This window comes from Passer montanus, unplaced genomic scaffold (assembly GCF_014805655.1).
Source record: "Passer montanus isolate IOZ18808 unplaced genomic scaffold, ASM1480565v1 scaffold50, whole genome shotgun sequence".
Lineage (NCBI taxonomy): Eukaryota > Metazoa > Chordata > Aves > Passeriformes > Passeridae > Passer > Passer montanus.
This window is the reverse complement of record NW_024369930.1, coordinates 1,350,577-1,372,595: the sequence shown is the minus strand read 5'-3', so window position 1 is coordinate 1,372,595 and position 22,019 is coordinate 1,350,577. Positions and strand designations below refer to the sequence as shown.

General features: G+C 38.0%; 1 protein-coding gene across 2 annotated transcripts in view; it reads right to left on the bottom strand.

The window, feature by feature from the left end:
- The window catches only part of SEMA3A (semaphorin 3A), a 278,963-nt gene that overhangs the window by 165,239 nt on the left and 91,705 nt on the right, over nt 1-22,019 (bottom strand). The window contains exon 1 of one of the 2 annotated variants that reach the window (XM_039723769.1): nt 241-262. The exons of the other annotated variant lie outside the window; for it this stretch is intronic. The gene's annotated coding sequence lies outside the window, so the exon portion shown is untranslated. Of the gene's footprint in view, nt 1-240; nt 263-22,019 lie in introns of those variants that run through there. 2 annotated transcript variants of the gene reach the window in all.

The following is a 22,019-nucleotide window of genomic DNA, read 5'->3' as shown; positions in this document are numbered from 1 at the left end:
GCGGGGGCGGCCCCGCGCTCCCCGCGCTCCGCCGGGCGCGGCGGACACCGGCGCTGCCCGCGCTCCCGGAGCGCCTGACAATGGGAGCGCCGGCAGGCGCGACCCCCCCCACGCCAGCCCCCCCTTCCCCGGCTGTCACAGCACATGCAAGGAGATTAAAAAAAAAAAAAAAAAAAGGGTTGGGGGGGTGAAAAAAAAAAAAAAAGAAACACATCGCGGCAGAGATGAGAGAACAGAAACCTTCGCTCCGCCGCGCTTGGGCAAGGCAAGGAGCTAGACATTTCACCAGCTGTTTCATGTCATTGTCCAGGTTGTTCGGTTTGGTTTTGCTTGGTTTGGGTTATTTGGGGTTTGGTTGGTTGGTTGGTCGGGGTTTTGGGTTTGTTTTTTTTTAACCGTTTTGCAGTTCTAATCAAAAGATGCACGTCCCACTTTAAAAACAACAACAGCACAACACAGCCCACGACGTTGCCACCCACTTAAATAACAGCTCCTGCCCATAGCGTAATCCTCTTCGGGTTGTTCCCGGTTAAAAACAAGTAACAAAATCTCCCATCAGCATAACTTTACCACTGAAGCTTTTAAAGCCTTGTTAGGGAAGGTTGCTCTAACCTCCCTCCCTCCCCACCTCCAGCACTACTCCAATTCAAGAAAAGAAATTCCTAGTAAAGCCCACTTCAACAATCAGTTCAAGACATGGACAGGTCTACAGGGGCTCATAAATTACACAGGAGTATTCTCTGAAGTGTTCTTATAAGTTGAAAATGTTCCAAACCTACCAATTTCCAGGACTGTGTGATTATTGTAATATATGTTTGTACAATTAAACTAGATAAGGATTTTTTGTTTGTTTGTTTAGACAAAAGGATGCACAAAATCCCCAGAGGTCTTTAAGGAGGTGTAAATACAAACATATAAGCAAACTCAAACTCTCCCCTCCTACATATCTGAACAAACCCCTTCTAGTCAGTGGTGGTTTATAAAAATCTCCATGCTGTGCTGAATATCAATGTAATGTGTATTTTTGAATGTAATGTTTTACACAGATATGTACCCTGTGTTGCATTCCTAATGCAGTATTGACAGAAACACTGGCAATCGACCTTTGTGAAATATTGGCATCATCGAAGTGTGATGACCTCTCTGTATTTCATTCTATGGTTTTCCAAAGCACTCCCGTGCTTTATGGTGACAGAGTCTATTGCATTTCAGTGGGAGTCTCTTCCTTCCTTTTACCACTATTTACTGTGGTTTAAAAACCAGTTATCTAGTCCCACTGATGGTGACCACACCACACGCTGAATTACACAAACACAGAAGCTCTCTTCTATGTTCAGACCTAGTTGCTAAACCAGCATTTAGGAAATAGTTTTCAATTTAGAAGTGAAGTTCATAGTTGAAAAAGCGGGTGTCAGTATAGTTCTAATTAAAATGTAAAGACTTGTTCAGAACAAGCTTGGTACTATGGTAAAACAAGGGCTAAAATTCTGTCATTGCTGCTTTCATTGCTTGATATTCACACACCAGTGGAAAAGAAGGGGCTTTTTCCCTCTCCTTTTTAACAAATTCTTCTGCTTCCTGAGCTTAATTCATTAATCCTGTGGCATTGTATCTGCCAGATTCAGCAATTCTATTGATCAGCAGCATTGTTAAGAAAAGAAAATAAAAAAATAATGTTGATTTTGGTGATTCCCACACTTGTTATCCTGAGCATTTTCATGCTCCAGGCAGTGGATTAGAGCTCCAAAATGACAAGAGACGCCTGTCTGTTTTCCATGGATTACTTGCTACAGACATTCACTCTGCAAAGGAATTCATGTCACTTTGAGATTATTTGGAGAATTGGCCTAATGAATTATCCTTTTGTATTGAGCACACAATTAGAAACAAAACACAAAAGATGCACCATATTCAGGACTTTATAAAGCACATCATTTTGCAATGATGTTGTTACACTCAATTTACTTCTAGCTGCATAAAGAAGGCACAGCTATTTCTTTTCTTTTTTTTCTTATAAGAAGATAACACAAAGCTAAAAACCTATCTTTCTCATGTAGAATGAAAGTGTAACGCTCCAGACTATTTTACATCAATCAAATAAATAAACCACATCCCCAGTCCATATATATTTTCCCCAGAAAACATATAGATTGGCTATGGCTACAATGAACACCAGCTTATCCAAGATTGCACCTGAGAAATCTAATACAGCATTATTTAAGGAGAGATGACAGAGACTTTTTACATCCTTTATGTGAGAGACCACTCACTTTTTGCCTTCCTCTGTGGGATATGACAGTCCAAAGACATAGAAAAGGGTCAAACCTGATTCTTCTGCTATTTAGCTCTAAGCAGCGCTAATCAGCTAGTCAGGAGAGCATATGCTACACCCCCTTATAAGGAGAGGGGCAATGGCAGCACTTCAGTGGTGCTTGAAGAGGCTTTATATCTCACAGGCACCCATTGCCATATGGTGCTTCTGCCAAGGCAAAACTGGGCTCTGCTTGGAAGGAATGACTTGGCCAACACTCTTACAGCCAGTGCCAGAAACGTCAACTCTGGGAATTTAGGGTGGGCGACAACTCACTCTCAAATAACAATCTATTCACCTTTTTTCTTTGGTCTTTTAAAAGAGATCTAGCTGCTGAATTTAGAGAGAGGCAAGAAAGTAAAATCCAAACTTTCTCAGTTCTTCAGATTATACCCTTAGCCTCTGAAGAAATGAAGACCACAGTTATTAGCTTAATGAATTTTTCTATTATTGGGAAGCAAGTTCAAAAGGAATAACAGTTCTTCTGCATCTTTTCCCATATTTGTTGCAGATTTTATTTTCTGTAATGGTATTTATAAGACATTCTATATAGTGTTTTATGTTTCAAACCCCAGATAGGCCCTTGTGAGCTCTGTTAAACATTTCTGCTCTCATGCTGTGTTGCATTATGATTTGGAGGGTTTTTTTATGTCACCTTCCAATATGTGCAGCAACTTCACATTGATAGATCTCACAAAAAGTTATACTTGGATGGTTCTGGGCTTTTACTGTTGACCATCCATGCAGAATTACTCTAACAATCACTTACAATTTGGCATCGTTTGGTGCTTCTCATTACTCAGAAATAGTGTTACTTGACTCATGATTACTTCAAACCTTGCTGCTTGCTGTGATTTTTATGCTTAGAAGCTCTTGAAAGCTTAGCTGCTCTAAGAAAGTCGTTAGTGTGCTTTAGAAATGTACTTCTGTTTTCAGAATTGTTTCCTGTGTTTTGGATGAGTCATTACTTGTTTATATGGATGTGATCAGGTCCTTCACAAAACTACGCAGGAATTACCAGAATCCGGTTTTGACACTTGGTACTAATCCAGTAATCTTTGAGACAAAGATTTCTTGGGTCGAGTGTGCAATTTCTGTCTAAAATCAGAGCAAAAACCCAAAACTTTTCATTCTGCATCTGATTGCTAAACATCTCCTTAGAGAGCACACTCATGCAGGAAATGTGAAATCTTAACTCAGATACACTCCCTGCTATTTTTGTCTATAGCAGGTGAATTGCTTGATAAGCAGAATGTTTAGAGTTCTGCAAAGAGTCCCTTTGAAATTCTCAAACTGTATATATAATGATTCTCTGAAAGTGCTTTCAAATAACTCAGTCATTATTGGTCCCAAAAGGAGGCTTAGTCTAGAAAACAATCTTAAGAGCATTTTTCATTTTATGTGTGAGAGAACCAAAATGCAGTGTCACAACATAAGGACTTCAGAAGCAAAATCTCCTTTAAGAATATCCAGACATCATCTACCACATTTTACCCTTATGTCACAGGCTGCCCCTCTCTCATGTGGGATGCTACAAACTTCTTATGGAAACATAGTAGAAACCATGGTGAGCAAGAATGTTTAGAAATAATCCTTTTGGGCATACAAAAGGGGTTGTTTTTCACACAGTTTCAGTGTATGCACCTGCTAATGGAGTAAAAGGAATCATCAGGTGGCACTGTGGAAAAACAATAATGCAGAGGAACTTCGTACGTTGGCCTGTCTCCTGAAGGAAACGTGTCATGAAGCTCTACCTTTGAAGTTCAAGTCCTTTGCCTATGTAAGAGAGGAATCTAAACCTGGAATCTATTTGACATGAAGCTTATCGCTGACACAGTTTTTCTCTTTCTCTCGTGGAAGAAAAAAAAAAAACCAAAAAGGAGGAAATCTATAAAAGGACTATACAGGGAAGTAAAATGCTTCTGATAGCCAGACCTGCTGAACTGGATATTAGCTGTTATTTTTACAGTGTTGATGATTATCACATTAGCTTGAGTGGTTATAAGTATCTGTTTCCACCTGTTTTTTAGGGGATTTAAAATTCTGTTGAGTGGCACTTTTTAAGTTCTGAAGCAATCACAGAAAAAAGTTATTTAAAAATGCATCGGCAAAAAGAGATGTGCAGGTGTAGAGTTTAAACTTTTGTGAATCTAGAATTGCCAAAGTCACAGGCTTGCATTTAGATCTGGAAATATTCTTACTTTTGGAAGTCTAGACATGTCTTTTCCCAGCTTTCCCTTGGGCTATGTTGCATTTGGTAGCCTTATTCAAATCTCCTCAATCTACATAAATTCATAACATTTCTTATTATTGAATGTGATTGGGTTGCTAACCACACCAGTCAGTGTCTGCATTCTCTCAATAGCACTGCATCTTACCATCTTGTCACAATAAACTTTTCCTTCATTTCTCAGGACTAATGAGACTGTACTCTGTGTGATGCTAATACTTTTGGCAGCATAATGGGATCTGTATCAGTATGATGTGTTTTATTCACAATGCATTCAGGTCTATTAAACACCTCATTAAATTCTTCAAAAATTTTCTTTGCATCCTGTTCTGTAGACAGGTTATATGCCTGTCTGAACAGCAACATTTTCAGATTGCTCCTCAAACCTAAACAAATCTTTTCTATTCCCTTGGCCTCTGCTGCCTGATGTTCATCTCAGACACAGATGTACAGCACCTGTGATATCCAGAGCCATGGTAAGAAACCCACCTTAACAGCTCAGTGCGAGGCATGTGACTTTAATAAAAGTTACAAAAACTTTATTTTCCCCAGTTCCTGGTACGGGTCAGTAGCTTCTGTTTTCAATGGATTAACTCCAGAGTACTCATGCAAATTGAACAAAACTTCCAAGTCTTTTAACTTCAAGCACAGAGACTTCTGTCCCTCTAATTGCTTATGTTTATTGGCTGTTGGGCCTTCACTGAGGAAATACTGGACATATGTTTTTTTTACAGGAGATGAGGGAAATGCAAGAAATATTTGATGTTCTAATTCTTCAGAAAAAAGCCAATTCAAGAAAAATCAAGGGAAAAGGGAAAGGGAAAACCAAAGAAACAGCAACTTGTTGGGGGAAGTCTAATCAAGCTGGAAGGTCTCCTCCCAAACGACCAGCTGCAGAATCACTTGTTTCTCTATCCCAACAGATTTAATGTTTGGTGGATCTCTGAAAAGACAAATTGGAAACCAGTTCTGTCCTTTTCCTTACTAGTGGCTATAATGTGCAAGGTGTATTACACACAAATGCATTACACATTCAGCTACTTTGGCCTTCAAATCCGATTTTGGCTTTTACCACCCACTTTTTTTCCAAATTGGAAAAACTGACAATACATATAATATTTTCCTGCACAAAACCCAACAAACCATTATTTTATGATCAGAAAAATAAGACATAAATAAGGATTTTCTGCTTGCCTTTGAAAGTCTTCTTCTGTTCTGATTTGCATCTTTAGGCCCCTGTGTACCTTTCAAGGTCTGATTCTGAGGGATTTCCTCAAGGCCGCACACTGAGACATTAACATGAGGAGAAACTGATCCCACATTTCTTGTGTACTCTACCAACAGCCACATCCTTACCTCTTCATTTGTCATAGTATGCAAGTCATTCCTGTCAACCCTAAAAGTCCCTCCTTATCACTCTTATACAGAAAATCCCCAGTTCTATTGTATCTGGGATCCATCACGGCCAACCTTTTGGCCCTGTGTCATTTTGCTTAGTTACATTTAGTGCCAGCTGTCAAAGGCTTGAGAGACACAACACTATCTTTTGTACCACCTATTCATCACAGATTTTTAAATAGTCCAGGTGAATTGCAGCAAACCACAAACTGCAAGCGTGTGCATCATCTGCTAAGATCATCATTCTTTTCTGGATCTTTCTTCTATTTTTTTTTCCCTTGTGCTGACTGGTTCATTAGTATATGACAAAGGTTCAAACCCAACAAAAATGTAACCACCAACTGTCATAGTCATATGTATTCCCTATTTGATTTTATAGACTGGAAAAATTTTAATGAGGATGCTTTTTTTAATAGACAAATTGCAAGTCAGATTCTGTTGAATAGAGCCTCTGGGTGCAAGTTGTCTTTGGAAGATCAAACAACATCATGCAAACATAGGGGCTAAAGAGTCAGTTTATGGCTTCTGATTCCAAAAAACTGATAGGTATTTAATCACTGCTCAGATAGCCTGTGGAAACAGGGAATGGTAAGTAAACTGTGATAGCTTAGGAAAACTTGGTTGAGCTTTCAATAATTTGAGCTCTGGGAATGCTTTTAGAGTCAGCAATATGTACAAATGTGTGCTAGAAGAGGAGAGAGGGGAATTCAAAGAAAAACAAGCTCTAAGAAAGCATTAACTAACTCTCTCTTTCCCTCTCTGAATCCCCAGTGAATAGGGATTTCAGCAGGGGAGGGGAACTTTATCCCTCCTCTAGATTGCATTTGTAACTATTTCAGAAAATCTTTACACTACGTTATTTTTCTATTTGCTTTTCTGACATCAGACTTCATGATATTTTAGGCAGGTAAATATAGACATTGGAAAGAAAGATTCCTTCTCTCTCCTAAAGTGCTGAAATCCAAAACAAAGTTAGGATGGAGCTGAATCAGTCAGTCACATAAATCTTGTTTGTGGAAATCCAAATGTCGGTTGGACATATGCACATAGATTTACCATTAGAGCAATTTTCTAGGAAAATAGCTGAAAACCCAGCTTGGTTTCTGTTTCTCAGAAATTCTGGAAATACTTCAAATACTTTGGTACTGTCACGATTGTATGTGTACAAAGAGAAAATAACTAGAAAGAGCATCAGGTAAATCGGGTAGTTAAACAAACATCCCTGACTCTACAATGAGGATTTTTACACCAGTACTTGACTACACTTGGAGAAAGTGTAGTCAAACCCAAGTCTGAACAGTTGCAGTTCACCTTCTCTCTTTTCCCTGCAGGCAGGATATGAAGCTGCTCAGAACTCCCTGGAGCATCTCACCCTGTGAGTGAGGACTAACCTTAGTGGTAGAGGTGTAAAAGTGGCAAAGGAAAGGGAACATATGGCCAAATGTAGGGAGGAGCTCTGCACCAAGCCAGCCTGACACCTTTTGGAGATGCTATGATAATGGAGCTCTGCTGACACTGTGGAACACGTTCTTGCTGTCTCAGAGCCTGCCCTCTTCCCTTTGACTGCGGAGAAGGAAAGACCAGAAAGATGCTGGTCCTGCGAATATTTCCCACAACAGTGGAAATTCTTAATTCTGGACCAGAATTACCTACTTAGCAACACCTTAGTGACTTGTGATCAGACTAGGAAGGAAAAAATTATATACTAATAAGCCAGCTTCTATGTTCATGCAAACTGGTTTAATTAAAAGATATATTATATTATATTATATTATATTATATTATATTATATTATACCTAAATAGTAATGGGAAAAGGTCAGACTCATATAGGCACACTATGTATATATGTATACTATGTGTGTGTGTGTGTGTGTATCTATATATATATATATTATATATGTATCTATATATATACACACATAAAGACAATACCTGTTCCATGTTGGTAGTAGACCATAATTAGCATAATTAGACATTTTCATTTCCCCTGGCACTTCACAATATCTCAAATATTGATCTCTCAGGTTTTCTTTTTTGCTGGTTTTTTCCTTTCTGTTAATCTTATAACATCATGTACTTGTTTCATGAATCTCTCCACCAAATTCCTAAATATCTTAATTCTTTCTTAAAGTTTTACCTATCAATTTTTAAAATTATAAATGTGTCTATGAAGACTGTTTTTCTTATATATTTTCTTTTTTTTTTTTAATGTTTGTCTCCACCTTCAAGTGAAACCAAAAATATGTTCATAAAGACAAAAATTCCATTGTTTATACTGATCAGCACAGACTAGGCAGTGAGGGGGAAAAAACTGAGACATCTGTTGAATACAAATGAAGGCAGCAGGTTGGTGTGTGAGTTCTTAGGCTCTGAAGCTACTTGTCATTTGCTTTTAATGACTGAAACCTCACTCTGCTCCTCTCCCCCTCCACCACAGGATAAAGTTAAAGAAAACACTGTCACTCCAATTCTTTACATGAAACTGCAAAATGTGATGCGTGCAAAAACTCATTCTTTACCCATTTGCAGCAATGTTCCACATCAGACTTATGTTTGCCAATGACAATTTTGTTCTAAACACATCCTTTCAGCTGCTGATCAAGAGCCTTGAAACTGCTTCTGTGATGTGGCTAACGGGGAACAATGTGCCTAAGCCTAGAATTAGTATCCTTATCCTTTTATTGTGGTGGCAGACCTGGCTGTTAGGAGAGCTGCTTTGCACCCAAAAGGTCTATTTTGTGCTTCAGCAATAGGGGTTTTCACAGTAAATTGTGAAATTTGGAAGGCCAGCAGGACAAAACCAGCACTCCATACTTCAAATGAATCTTGCTTCCCATTTTTCTTCCAAAGTGTTGAATGATACATGACATCATATGATGTGTGGTAATTCTCCTTTCTCGATTTTGAAGGGAATAAATGGGTTCTATTTCTGAGAAAATGTATTAAAGCCAAATTTTACTGTCAGTTACCCTGATGTCAGTCCCTAGCAAAACAATTCAAATGCAATTCCTCTGGATTCACACTGATGCAATGGAGCGCAGAATGTGGTGCTTGAAAAAGCAGCTGTCACCTTATGGAAAACTTATGAAATATCTTATTTGGAAACAAGCACTCTTCTGTGCAGTTTATTTCCCTGTACTTCTTTTCTCCTGGTCATTTCTCCTGAAGACAGTGTTTTAAAACAGAATCACTGTTGTTTCCTAAGAATTTATCTGCTTCTGCACTTATTCCCCACCTGACATCATAATCCTCTTGGTTGTGATATAATAATCATTTTTACAATGACCAATTGTGATTCTACAAGCTGGGCTTAAAATCTGATCCAAAAAATGCCTTTTACTCTGATATCTTACATAACGTCATATCAAATTTTGTCTCAAGAGATAATAATTTCAACCAAGTGACATCAATTAAGTTTTCATACAAGGGAGTGGTACACTTGGTATAACTCCCTAGAGATAAATTCCTCCAGACTTCACAGTTTTATGATTTGACCTTTAAAAATATTTCCACTTTCTGCCCAATGCTTGGTGATAAGAGTCTAATGATTCTGTTGAAGAAGAAAACATTACATATACAGTTCAGTCCAGTCTCCCATGGGAGTTAAAATTTGCAACAAACAGAATCTTAAGGAAAGGAAAATCAAATGCAAATATATTTCTCATGAATTGTTCAATGCATTTCAGATACCATAGTGATTTATGTGAATAACTTGAAAAGCAACATACTTCTTGACAAGTGCTGAGTGAGTACCCTTCTAAAGTTTGCAGTCTTATGTTTGAGGATACAGTTTCATCCTGTATTTTTGCTCTGAAATTCAGTGGTTTCTCTGTTCATCCTACCATCTTTGGCAGCTTTAACTGGAGTTATTCATGGGTTTCAAATTATGCACATGGTTTGCTGGATCTGTGCCTATGTGTGTTGAAATTTTGTAAAGAGTAGGACAGACAGCACAATCCAAAATCAGGAAGAGCCAAGTTTTCTTCTCTAGCACACTTGGAACCTCAAGGAAGGACCTCTGGGAAAAATAGGTATCTAGGGAAGCAGGTTATCAGACGCTGCATAAACTGGACCTTACTTCTTCATAGCTGATAGCACTTGAAAATTGAAGACTACTTAAACTTAAGCCTACTGACTAACTCAGCTACATGCAGGACCAAGATATCTAGAATCTCAAAGTTTCATGTGTAAGTAGACCATTATACCAAGATTTTAACTGTAAATTATTTTCAACAAGTATTAAACTCTGGTTTGTTTAAAGGACTGGATTTCAATGTTTTCCTCTATAACAGATATTTTCAAGGAAATTACTTCCTTAATTTAAATATTCTGTTTTTTGTAAGACACTAAACATACAAATGAGCACATGAAAGAAGTAAACTAATACTTTGTTAATAGTTTCTATTGCAATTGTTATTTTAAACTTTTTATTTTGCATTAAAGATCTCAGAAGTTTCTACCCTTCCACAAATTTTATCTTGCAAAATCAAGAGAACTCTGGCCTGTGAAGGAGTTATTTTCTCCTTGGTAAGATGTCCTGCTATGGTAAAATGATCCATCTGGAGTGCCTAGCTATAGAACTGTTAAAGTAAATTTCTCTGTGCTATCATCTCCATGAAAGCCATGTGCACACAAGATGAGTCTCACAGACCAGAAGATGGATCTCTGATGACATGAATTAGTACATAGCATGTGTTGCTTTGGAAAACTTTGTTTCATATTGAATACTGGTTGATGATACTCTCCAGTAATATCACATTACAAAACTGATTATAAAAATACCGCAACCACATTATGGATAAAGTTATTATCCATTCCGTTTGCCACACCAATGCCTCACCATGCAAATCCATCCTAGATTTATTGACCGCAAATTATTGTATATGTGAAATAAATGAGTTGGAGAAAGAAGCATATCTTTATGGCTTTCAGCACATCTCCAGTGGAATCAGCATGAAAAATGCAAAAACTATTTTACTAATCTCTTCCAACATTTTGTATCTGAAACAGCCACTGCCTCAAAAGCTGTATTTCTCCACTGATCAGGTTTGGCAGATTCCTGAAACGAAGGTTTCAAAATATAATTTAGGATAGAGATTAAGTTGTTCACTTATTTGTTTGTTTCCTCTTTTTTTTTTTAACATATTATATAGGTCAATTACTGGAAAGGAGAAGTTTGAGATGGCTACTGTTGTTATTGCATGAAATTGATCTGGGCTCCAGCCAAACTCTAGTCTCATTCTCGTTAAGGCGGAGACATTCAGATGAAAATTAAGATCCTTCTAATGAAATACACTGGAGGATTAAGTTACAAGTGGCAGGACACATTACCTTATTTATCTAGTTGTGCTTGCATGATTTGCTAGACCAGCCATTATGACAAATGATCTTTACGCAATCTATTTTCAAGACTATTTCCATTAAAAGTAACATGATTGAGTACACTGCTTTGCTCATAGTTGAGATATGCTGCTATGTTTATATCAAACCAATTAAGCTGTGTTGCTTTAAAGCAATAAAAATGGCTCTGTAATTGCCACATGTTCTTCTCTGCCATTTTCAAGTCTGGAAACTAGGAAATAACTTGCAAGTTTCTGTGCACGCTATTTCTTCCTCACACATTTGACCTCAATTTTATCTTGCACTGATTTGTGTTTTAAAGTATTCTAGATCTTTTATGTATGTGTGATCTAGAAAAGATCCTATTTGTTTCTAACATGTGGAATAACGATACCTAAAGTGATACTGTTATTGTTACTATTATTATTTCAGGCATTTTTCTTGCTCAGCATTATAATGGTTGTACCTACCATGTTACAGATAAAAATCCCTGAGCAGCTACATTAAAACAAGGTAGTTGCTGACAATCACATCATTAACATCCTCTTGCTGGCAGTTCAGAAGTGTATTACATAGGCCCCCTTTACCCATCTGCTCTTGTGCAATATGTACCATCTCATCTTCAAAAGTATGTATTAATTCTGAATGCCTCCATCTGAACCAAATTAAAAGATCCTGAATTTGCAATAACGGGTGTCCTAAAAACTGTTTTTCATAGACTGCTACATTTGGAGCCAAATAAAGTTAGCTACCATTTCTGGAAACCTCTTGGAAAGCATTAATTGCGGGTTTAAATTTGGTGAATTAGGTTGTTTAAATTCCATCCTATGAGGTCTTTGTATGCAAGCAGACAAATAAGGAAGGGTCTTCTTCTCAATATCTGAAATTAAAATGAACATATTTCTTTATGGACTTTTGGTACCTTCTGTGGAAACCTTTCCTTTTCATTCATAAGTTTGCTTGTGTGGGGTTTGTGAGACCCCATCTGGAGTTCCGCATCCAGCTCTGGGGTCCTCAGCACAGGAAGAACACAGACTTCTTGGAGCAGGTTCAGAGGAAGGCCATAAAGATTATTAGAGTGATGGAGCACCTCTCCTATGTGGAAAGGCTGGCAGAATTGGGATTGTTCAGTCTGGAAAAGTGAAGGCTCCAGGGAGACATTATTGCAGCCTTCTGATACCTGAAGGGGCTACCAGGGAACTGGAGTTACTTGTCACAAGGGTATGGTGTAGTGATAGGACAAGGGGGAATGGCTTTAAACTGAAAGGGGGTAGATGTAAGTTGGATATTAGAAAGAGTGTAGTGATAGGACAAGGGGGAATGGCTTTAAACTGAAAGAGGGTAGATGTAGGTTGGATATTGGAAAGCAATTCTTTACTATGGCAGTGGTCAGGCACTGGAACTTGTTGCCCACAAAAGTTTTCAAGGTAAGGTTGGATAGTGCTTTGAGCAACTTGGTAGAACGGGTCCCTGCCCACAGCAGGCGGGTTTGAACTAGATGATCTTTTAGGTCACTCCCAACCCAAACCATTCTATGACTTTGTCATTCATGCAAGCTAGACCACCAAAGGCCTATTCAAAGCTAATTTCAGGTTGAAGCAGGACATGGAAAGATTTAGGGCATGGAGTTACATTCAAGTCCATCAGGGGTATTTTTTCACCCTGAGCAGGGTGTAGCAAGCTCCCTTGAGCATCAGGATTTAATGGGACTAACATTACCTGCCTAGGAACAGCTCTGGGTGTGTGGAAACAGCCTGGGGAGCAGAACAGGTAGCTTAGCACATGGATAGTTATATATAGGGAATTTTTCTGCCATATGGAACATCTTAAGGCTACTCAGCAGGTTGCATGTTTTGAGACTTAGGCTGTAGGGCTGAGGTACAATGCTGTGTGACTGTAAGTTGTTATGCAACATCTGATTATGTGAACACAGCCTGTGCTTAGTTCATGGTAAAAATGTGTGAGCTCATACCTCTGCCACCAATGCAAAAAACACCTCTGGGTCTGCTTTTGCCTCCACTGCACAGTAACTATTCACTGCTGAAGCCTTACTCTTGTCAATGCAGCACAGTGCAGAAACAATTTACCCATCACTGATGAGTCTAGTTGGAAATCTCTTCAGAAGCAGAAGGGAAGATGATGCAGAAAGGGATTGATAAAATCCCCAAAACCTGGCTTTCTAAGTTCAGAGACCCAGTGGTGCGAAAAGAAATTGAAGCTCTTTCTAGAGAATGGTGTGGTTTGTACTGGCATTGAGCTGATATTTGTACTATATCCTGTACATTCTCTAAGAGAAAAAAGTCTGAAAGAGACAGATGATGGGAAAAACAGAGAGGAAGAAATTCTCCCATGAGATGCTATAAATTCAAACCAATGTAAGCATTCTATACATTGGTCCATCTTGTGTCTCTGAGAACTCTCAAGTTGATGGAGGAAAGCACAATGTCAGGACACATACCTGTCAAGGAGAGGGCTGCTGCTGATACAGTGCTTTGGATACACCTAGAGAGTGAGGAGAAAAAAGAGAGGAAGAGGACATACATTTTTTACCAGCTGCCATATTATTTTGCAAAAATTGTGTGCCATATTCTGCTTTTGTCCTTGTCAAGAGATCAGCTTTAGCCAGTGAAGACCTGACAGCAGATATCTACAATCATATAACAGTAAATGGAAGGCTTTGAACTCATTTGCTTGCGTGAGATAAATAACTTTAGGAGACATAGTTAATGGCATACTTATCTTGTGCACAAGTGGAAGAGTTGGCTCATATCCACTTCCGACTTGGGATTTTTACTACCACAGTTAGCATCAGATAAAAGCTGATTTCAGGAGCCAAGGAAATTGTGATAGAGAGAAAAGGAGGGTTCTGCCTCCTTCACAGCAGTTGGTAGTTAGTGGACATGCTGCAATTTAATTTCAGCAATTTATGTTGGGACACCTCTCATTCCAGAAGGCAACTTTGTTATACACATGTAAAGCAGAATATCAGCAGTGTCTGGAACAAGACAGGTTAATGTACTGATAAAGAAGTAACACAAACTTCACCTCAGAACAGCCAATGGTATGGGTTACAGATCATCAGTCAGCTAAAGAGTGTAGCCAAGGCAGATGGAGTTTATAATTCAAAGGATTTTATTCTGCTTTTTCTGTGACAACAATTCACACTACAAAAAAATCTGCATAACACTGATTGTCAAAGGAGAAACAAAAACTTCACAAGCCTAATCACTGTCTTATGCTTCATTAGCAGAAGGTGATGCATCCACAACACAGTTAGTGAACAGGACAAGACTGATATCTGCATTTCTGCTGCTTCTTACTATGTACTTAAAAGGATATTATTCTTCAGTGAGTAATAAATTCCTTTTCAAAAACTACCCTAGGTTCACTGAATTTGTTTTTAGGAAGAACATTTCACACACTACATTTCACCTATTATTCAAAAATAAAAGTGTTTCCCCAATATTTCAGGGGCATGAAGAGTCAGTTCAGGAGAAAAGAAAATCATGTCTAGATTCTCTCTTCCTACTGTTACCACAGCTTCTCTGTTTTTGCTCTGTGTTTCTACTGGCCAGAGATAAACAGCCTTCAGCTCTGGGGAAGCAGATAGTTTAAAAAATCAACAGTAAGGAACAATTTCTGTCTTCTTCCAACACCATTTGGAACCTGGGCTGTTTCACAACAAATAAAGTTCTATAAGTGCTAATAAGAATTGAATCACTATTTTTATAAGAGTTTTGTAGGAATTTCAGTCTTTTGGTACTGTGTTTAGAATGCGTATGATATATTCTCTGTAATATCTTCCTAGCAGCAGAGCAAAATGCTGTGTGAACTATTAGCAGTGAACTATGTAAATGTAACAAAAAAAGAATGCTACTGTCAGGTGGCATTTCTATGTGTCACCTTAATGCAGCGAAAAGTAGTAATTAATAATGTATATCAGGGAAATCTGATTGCTTGAGTAAAAGCTGTCTTACAGTTTTACTTTGAAAAACATATGGATACTCTCTGTTCATTTGTATGTGTAAATGGCTTGAGATATGGATATAAAATATAGCAGAATTAGAAGGTTGATCCTATTTACACTGAGGAGAAATAGTTCACCTGCCATATGCAAGAGCAGTAGCCTTAATAGGAAACTGTGATACCTGAAAAGGAGACCAAAAATGCCAGAAAAATAAAATCAAAGTTGTGATAAATAGTGTCATCAATATCTAACCTGCCTCCTGCCCTCTCAATCACCTCTAATTTTTGAGGATAGAGGGAGAGGCCACCTCCCAGCCACCATGGAGCTTCTGAAGCTGCCCTGAATAATCGCTGTATTGCATTTACTTATACCCTAAATCCCATTACATAAAGGAATCATGTGCCATAGTGGAGCCAAAGAAATCTGGAATAACTATGAGCAGTACAGCTCCAGTAGCTGAATAAATCTGGGTGTGGGTAAACTTAGGAAGGAAGAGTTCTTAAATTTGCTTCACATTAAATGTTCCCACCCTACACAGGGGGACTCACAAATCATTTGAAGATGTATATCTGAGCAAAAGCACAAAAATTTTAAGTTGATTATTTTAAACATTTTAAAATTAGGGGGGGGTTTCAATGTAAACCTGGAAAGAAATCTACATTTTTAAATTTAGCAGAATAATTAACACTGATATCAGAGTTTATACATTTTGGTTGCTAAAGGCTCGGTTCAATATTTCCTCCCCAAAGAGGCATGGGGTAGTAAAAATCAAGTTTTTAGTGAAAACAGAGTGATTCCTCTATCACCCTTAGAATAACTCCAAGAAAAGAAGGTTTTTTGAGACGGTGGAATTAATGGAGCTCTCTTCTTCCCCTGCTGTCTTCTTGGGTATATTTGAATGTTTGTCCCTGTCACCACTGAGCTGATGTAGCACTCGCTCCTAAAAGAGAGCAATGAGAGGCCTTTGTTTGCTGTGCTCATTCTCCAGATATACTGTACACTCTTCCCAGTAATATCAGATTTATTGTGTAAGTGCAGAACCGAAGCACAGTGCACCCTCATTAAAACTGGCCTTCCTGACCAAAAATGGATTTACAGAACATTTCTAAAAAAGTAATTACATTCATTATGCACATATTAAATGACATGACAGAGAGAATGACCTAAGAGACTCTTGGGGAAGGTAGAGACCTGGACCAGTGTATCATCTGGGAAATCCTTCTGTCTCACATTAGACTTTTACCAGCTCATCTTGGAAAAGAGAAAACATATAAAGGGGCCAGGGACTAAATGATATATTTCTTTAGGCTGGTTTATGTAGTGCAAGTTGTACATCTGTGCTATAGACAATACTGGGGCCTGTCCAAGTAATATTTGCTTTAGAAAAGAAAAATAAAATATTAGCCATGACTAACAGCTCTGGGCTGTTGGAATTTTGAAAAGAAACAGAGATTGTGGCCCAAATCTGAATATTCATAATCAGACATAACATAACACAACACAACTAGGTATATGTGCAGTTTATAATAAAGCTGAAGTCATCACTGAAATGCCTGATGCCACATAAAGCTTTCCAAGTTCTTCTCAATGCTAAATCATACCAGGGAATTCATGATAAATGTCCCTAACTAAGTTAAACTATACAAAGAAAATCTAATGGTTATCAAGGAGAAGCTTAAAGAGGTTCTAAAATTGATGGGTTTATTAAAAGACACAGTAATACATACCTACTATGCCAGAAAGAAGAAATCTAATTTTTTAATGAAAGTTTTAGAAAGGGCTCTGGCAAAGTCTACTTACAGTACTGTGATTGAAAATGATCAGCCATGGCTCATGTATCACACTAACCACAGTAACCACTAACCAAAACTGAGATTCAGTCTGCTCAAAAGAAGAAGGCAATGACCTTAAGCAATGGAAATAAGAAGCTTCAAGTCATTCTTCCTAACTCTGTATGCCCTTTTAAAATGAGCTCGGTCAGCTATTATTTATTGCTATCAGATGGGGATCTGGAAAACTGTTCCAGTGTTCAAGAACCTGAAAATGATTAGATTTTCAGATACAAAGTTTTGTAGTCAAACTGATAAAAAAGGGGGAAAGATTTAATAGCTACAGTAGCACTGTTGGGGCAAACATGCAGTGGAACAATGTCTACAACTAAATTGTGGAGTTTCCAACACATAAACAAACTTGGGTCTTGGCATAGATGAGGACTGAAATTGCCAGAACTACATCTGAGATAGAGCTATGGGAAATCATCCAAGTTACCAGTATGGGATGGCAGGATCAGAATTTTCCAAGAGCTTTGCAAGGGAGCCTATTCAGTTCTAGATGGGCTTTTGGTTAAAGAAAACAACCTCACAATTTTTAGGGTGTTACAGGAATATATGTATTCAAAAGGACACATAAAAGTCATGTGATGGTCCAAAAACACTTTAGAGGAAGGGCAAAATATTTTATAACAACTCAAAGTGAACAGTGAAGTAAAGAATATTGACAGGGATTAGCACCTGAGCCAAAACTAAGTGAAAGAGTGATGAATTCCTGCTAATGATAAAGGAAAATCAGCACCTTGAAGGAAAACACACATAGATGATATTGCTTAAGTTGGCAATTATAAATATACTTGTGTTAGAATATAATTCTGACTCTCAAGAGATGACTTTCTGAGAAAATACTGCAGCTGAACATGTAGCCACAAGTACTAAGTAATTTTTGCTAAACCAGCTCTACATCTATAGAAACCTATTGCATAGTAAATTCTGCCAGAATTTAGTTAATGTTATTTTAAGCACTTTCATTACAGGTATACAATGCAACCCCTAATTGATGTTATCCCTAATGTTATAGGTAAGCAAGAAAATGATGCCAAAAAACCCCAAAAAACCAACAAAACCCAAAACCCCAAACTGAAACCTTAAAACCCCTGAAACTAATAAAAAACCTGTGGAGTCATGCTCCTAACAATGCTAAGCGTGACTAACTTGTGGGGTGCTATGATGAGTCTGCCATGAAGTGGCATTTGTTCCAGAGGGAAAAGAAGACATTAACAGTCTGTCAGACCCAACACTAAAAGTAGAGACAGGAAGAAATACAAACTTCGACCTTGTGCCACCAAGAGAAATGACAAAAAATTAAATTTAAATTTATGAAAATTAAATGAGAATATGTTATGAGACTTAGACAGTCACCAGTGGCATGCTTTGGGTGAAATTGTATGGCCAAACTGCCACAAACTTTAGAGAAAGGGTAATGTCCTTTCAATTCCTGGAGAGATGTTTGAAAAGGCCATTTTCCCTAAGGAAGTGTCACTTGAGTAAGAGTAGCAGAAAATTGACACAGTGAAACCTGTGGGCATGGCATAACAAAAATAAATGGGACTGATGGTCCCAATGGGACAGCACAAAGTTTTCTGGGACAGCATGTCAAAGGCTGCCGGTCATTTTAGATAATTTACAACTAATGAATAAAATACAAATAAAAAGATGTTATGAGTATTTGAAATTCTGAGTTATTTTAATGATGATTTTCAATGTTTTTAATGTTATTCTGGGAAAAGAAGAAATAAGACTGTTTTCAAGAAGTCTTTCCACGTGTATATTGAGCTGGAGCTGAATTTACATGGTGTCTGATATGAGTAATACTGCTCAGTTCAAAACATCAGGAGCTAAATGCTGCACAGTTTACTCTAATATCTGAACTCTGGACAATTTTGAAGGAATACAGCAGTAGCAAAGTTCTAAAAAAGATGGGGCAATATAATTTCTCATCTCTTCCCATCTGAGAGTGAGTTTTAAGAAAAGCATAAAAAAGTAGATTAACAGACTCAAGGTCATGGTTAAAACATCACCAATAAAGGAGCCAGGGCAATACAAAAATAAAAATATCTAAGTGTCTCCCAGACAACCCATTTAATCTTATCTAAAAAATTTCCCTATACCCTTGATAGCTTTAGAAATATTTAGTACTGCTTCTGAAAACGTTTGAAAAATGTTACTCTGACTTCTCTTGCAAACTCTTTCTATAATTTGTTTTCCTCGTTGTCTTTCTGTAGCATTAGCATCACCAGGATAAACATGGCTGGTGCAGGATGAATCAGTTTCTGCTTCTTTAAATCCCACTGATGAGTATTACTGGTAGTGTAGATTGGATAAACTCTTGCCTCTGATGTTCTGAGAATGAATCTTCAAGGCACTAATTTTATAAAGAAACATCTCTCCCAGAATGGCTACAGTTGGTTCATATATTGTGTTCAGGCCTTTCATTCACTGTCATATTAAGCTATATCTAATTTTTTTTAATTGGCATTTAATTTAAGAGTCTAAAATATGCTAGTGTGCTACTTCCATCATCATCATCTCAGCTGCTTTGTAAACACAGCACAAGTACTTGCTCAGGTTGTAGTTTCTGCAGTTCACACAACTGGAGGTTTTATCCTGCTGTGAAGTATTGTTGATAGCCTCCTATCTTTGCTTCCTCAGATCATTAATAAAAAATTCTGCCCAGTCTTGGTTTCATACATAACAAAGCTGGGATAGAGTTAATGTTCCTCTTAGTAGCTGTTAGAGTGCTGTGTTTTGGATTCCGTATGAGAATAAATGTTGCAAACACGCTCATGTTTTAGTTGTTGCTAAGTAATTCTTAGTCTAAATCCAGGACTTTTCAGTTTCCCAGGCTCTGCCAGTGGGCAGGTCCACAAGAATCTGAGGGGGAAGCAGGGTCAGGACAGCTGATCTGAGCTGACCAAAGGGATGTCCCATACCATGGAGTGTCATGTCCAGTGCAGAAATTGGGGGATTTGGTCAGGAACTGCCTGGGGACAGGCTGGACACTGGTCAGTGCATGGTGAGCAATTGCATTGTGCAGCACTTGTCTTGGGTTTGAGCTGCATGGTAATTAGTTGCTGGGTGCAGTTAAACCATGTAATCCTCATTATCCTGCTGTATAACCAGGCTTTCAAAACTGTATTTGAAGATGATCTGGTTGCAGTTTCATGTGTGTGTACATATGATAACAATATACTGACTAGGATATTGACGATGAAATGAATTTAATCTATAGTATAGAACCTTATTCATTTGACTGCTCTGTGCAGACAAAAAAATCCCACTACAGTGACTAAATAGCACTTCAAGACCTCCTGCCCTGACAATTGTGTTTTATCACTTTAGTACTTTTATTGATTTCTTACTCATATCTGCTGGGAATTCCATATTTCTATGGAGATTAATTTTACAGTCATAAAACCTTTGCTTTATCGTGCCTTTTTCCTTGCTATTTTCACACTAATTTGATATTTTGGAAGGGAAATGTTGACAGAACTAACTACTGAATTTTAAAAAATCCTCATGTAAAGACAACTTCAAAGAATTGTTCAGTTCTAAGCTGTAAATCCTTATTTATTTTTATTAACCTTCCAGTCAGACATAGAATTTGCTACAGCAGGAAGCTAAAGTGATCCCTTAAATTTTAGGCTGCTTCCGTTTATGTTAAAATCTTTCTAATGTCTACTGTATGGCCCAGGAGTTATTTTAATCCTAGATATGACAGGTAAGTTTCTATTTAGAGAGAGGTAAAACAGATTGGATATATCAGGTGGATAAAGTCTGAATCAAGGATTCCAAGCCTCTCATGCAATTCTTAACAACATTATTAATCCTAAGCAACTGACTTTGCAAGTCTCCAATCAAAGCTGAATTTTCTCAGATGGATAAGGAGAGTGTTTTCCTTCACGGAGGGGGGCAATGGGTACTGCTGCAATACTGACAATTTTTCCCTGTCACTTTGGGTAACATGAACATTTCCAGTTGCCACCAGTAACAAAAACAAACAAGCAAACAACGCCACAAGCCAAAACTGTTATCCAATTCCTGCTATTCTAACTACAGAAGTTTCAACAGACTTCTTCTTTGCTCAAATTATCATCAAAAGAATATTCTTGTATAGCAGTAGAAGACAAAAATAAAATCAGCGTAGTTCATACAAATTCATGTTTCTTACATTACATCAAATTGAAGAACTGTCTGCTTTTGATTGCTGTGTTTTGCTAGCAGTTGTATATTTGCTTTGGAACATAAGCTCTACAATGCCTTTGATGTGAAATGTCTGGCAGGTGTATCCCTGTGTTCTGCACAAACAGCTAGCAGGCTAGGAACCTTGTGTGACAAAATAAGCAGACAAGTATTTGGGTAGTGATGAGACATCTGAATTCCCACAGTGCCTTTGAAGAGGCTGTTGCACCGTGGCTCACAAGATTTTGTCTGAAATGCAGGGTAGCTCTTCCATGGTGTCACTAGCAAGGCTGGTGACACTGTTTTCTACCACCTTGTTCTCTGTGCATTCAAGAACGTGGACTGTGTTTGCTCCTTTCTAGGACAGATAAGGAAAGAAATTTGATATTGCACTAATGGGTATAAAGATAACCTATTCCTGCCCCTGTTTGTAAATGTGATATTCTCTCATGCTCTTATGACATATCTGATTGCAAAGCTCAGAGGTACAGGCCATGTCTCCCATAGCTTGATCAGTATTCACTCTCCTTTTGTGCTTTCCCTGCCCTGAAAACTCCAAGTTTACTTGTCATTAAATGTAACTTTAGCTCTGTCTTTGCACAAACCCCTCCTTTTAACTTTTGCTGTCTGTCCATAATAAAGAACAAAAGCTAAAATTCAGATAAGCAGCCACTCATGATTTTCTAAGAGGGCAAATTTTTGATGCTGACAGAGAGAAGCTCATCTCAAGACAGCTGTTGGGCTCACCCAAAATGCTCAG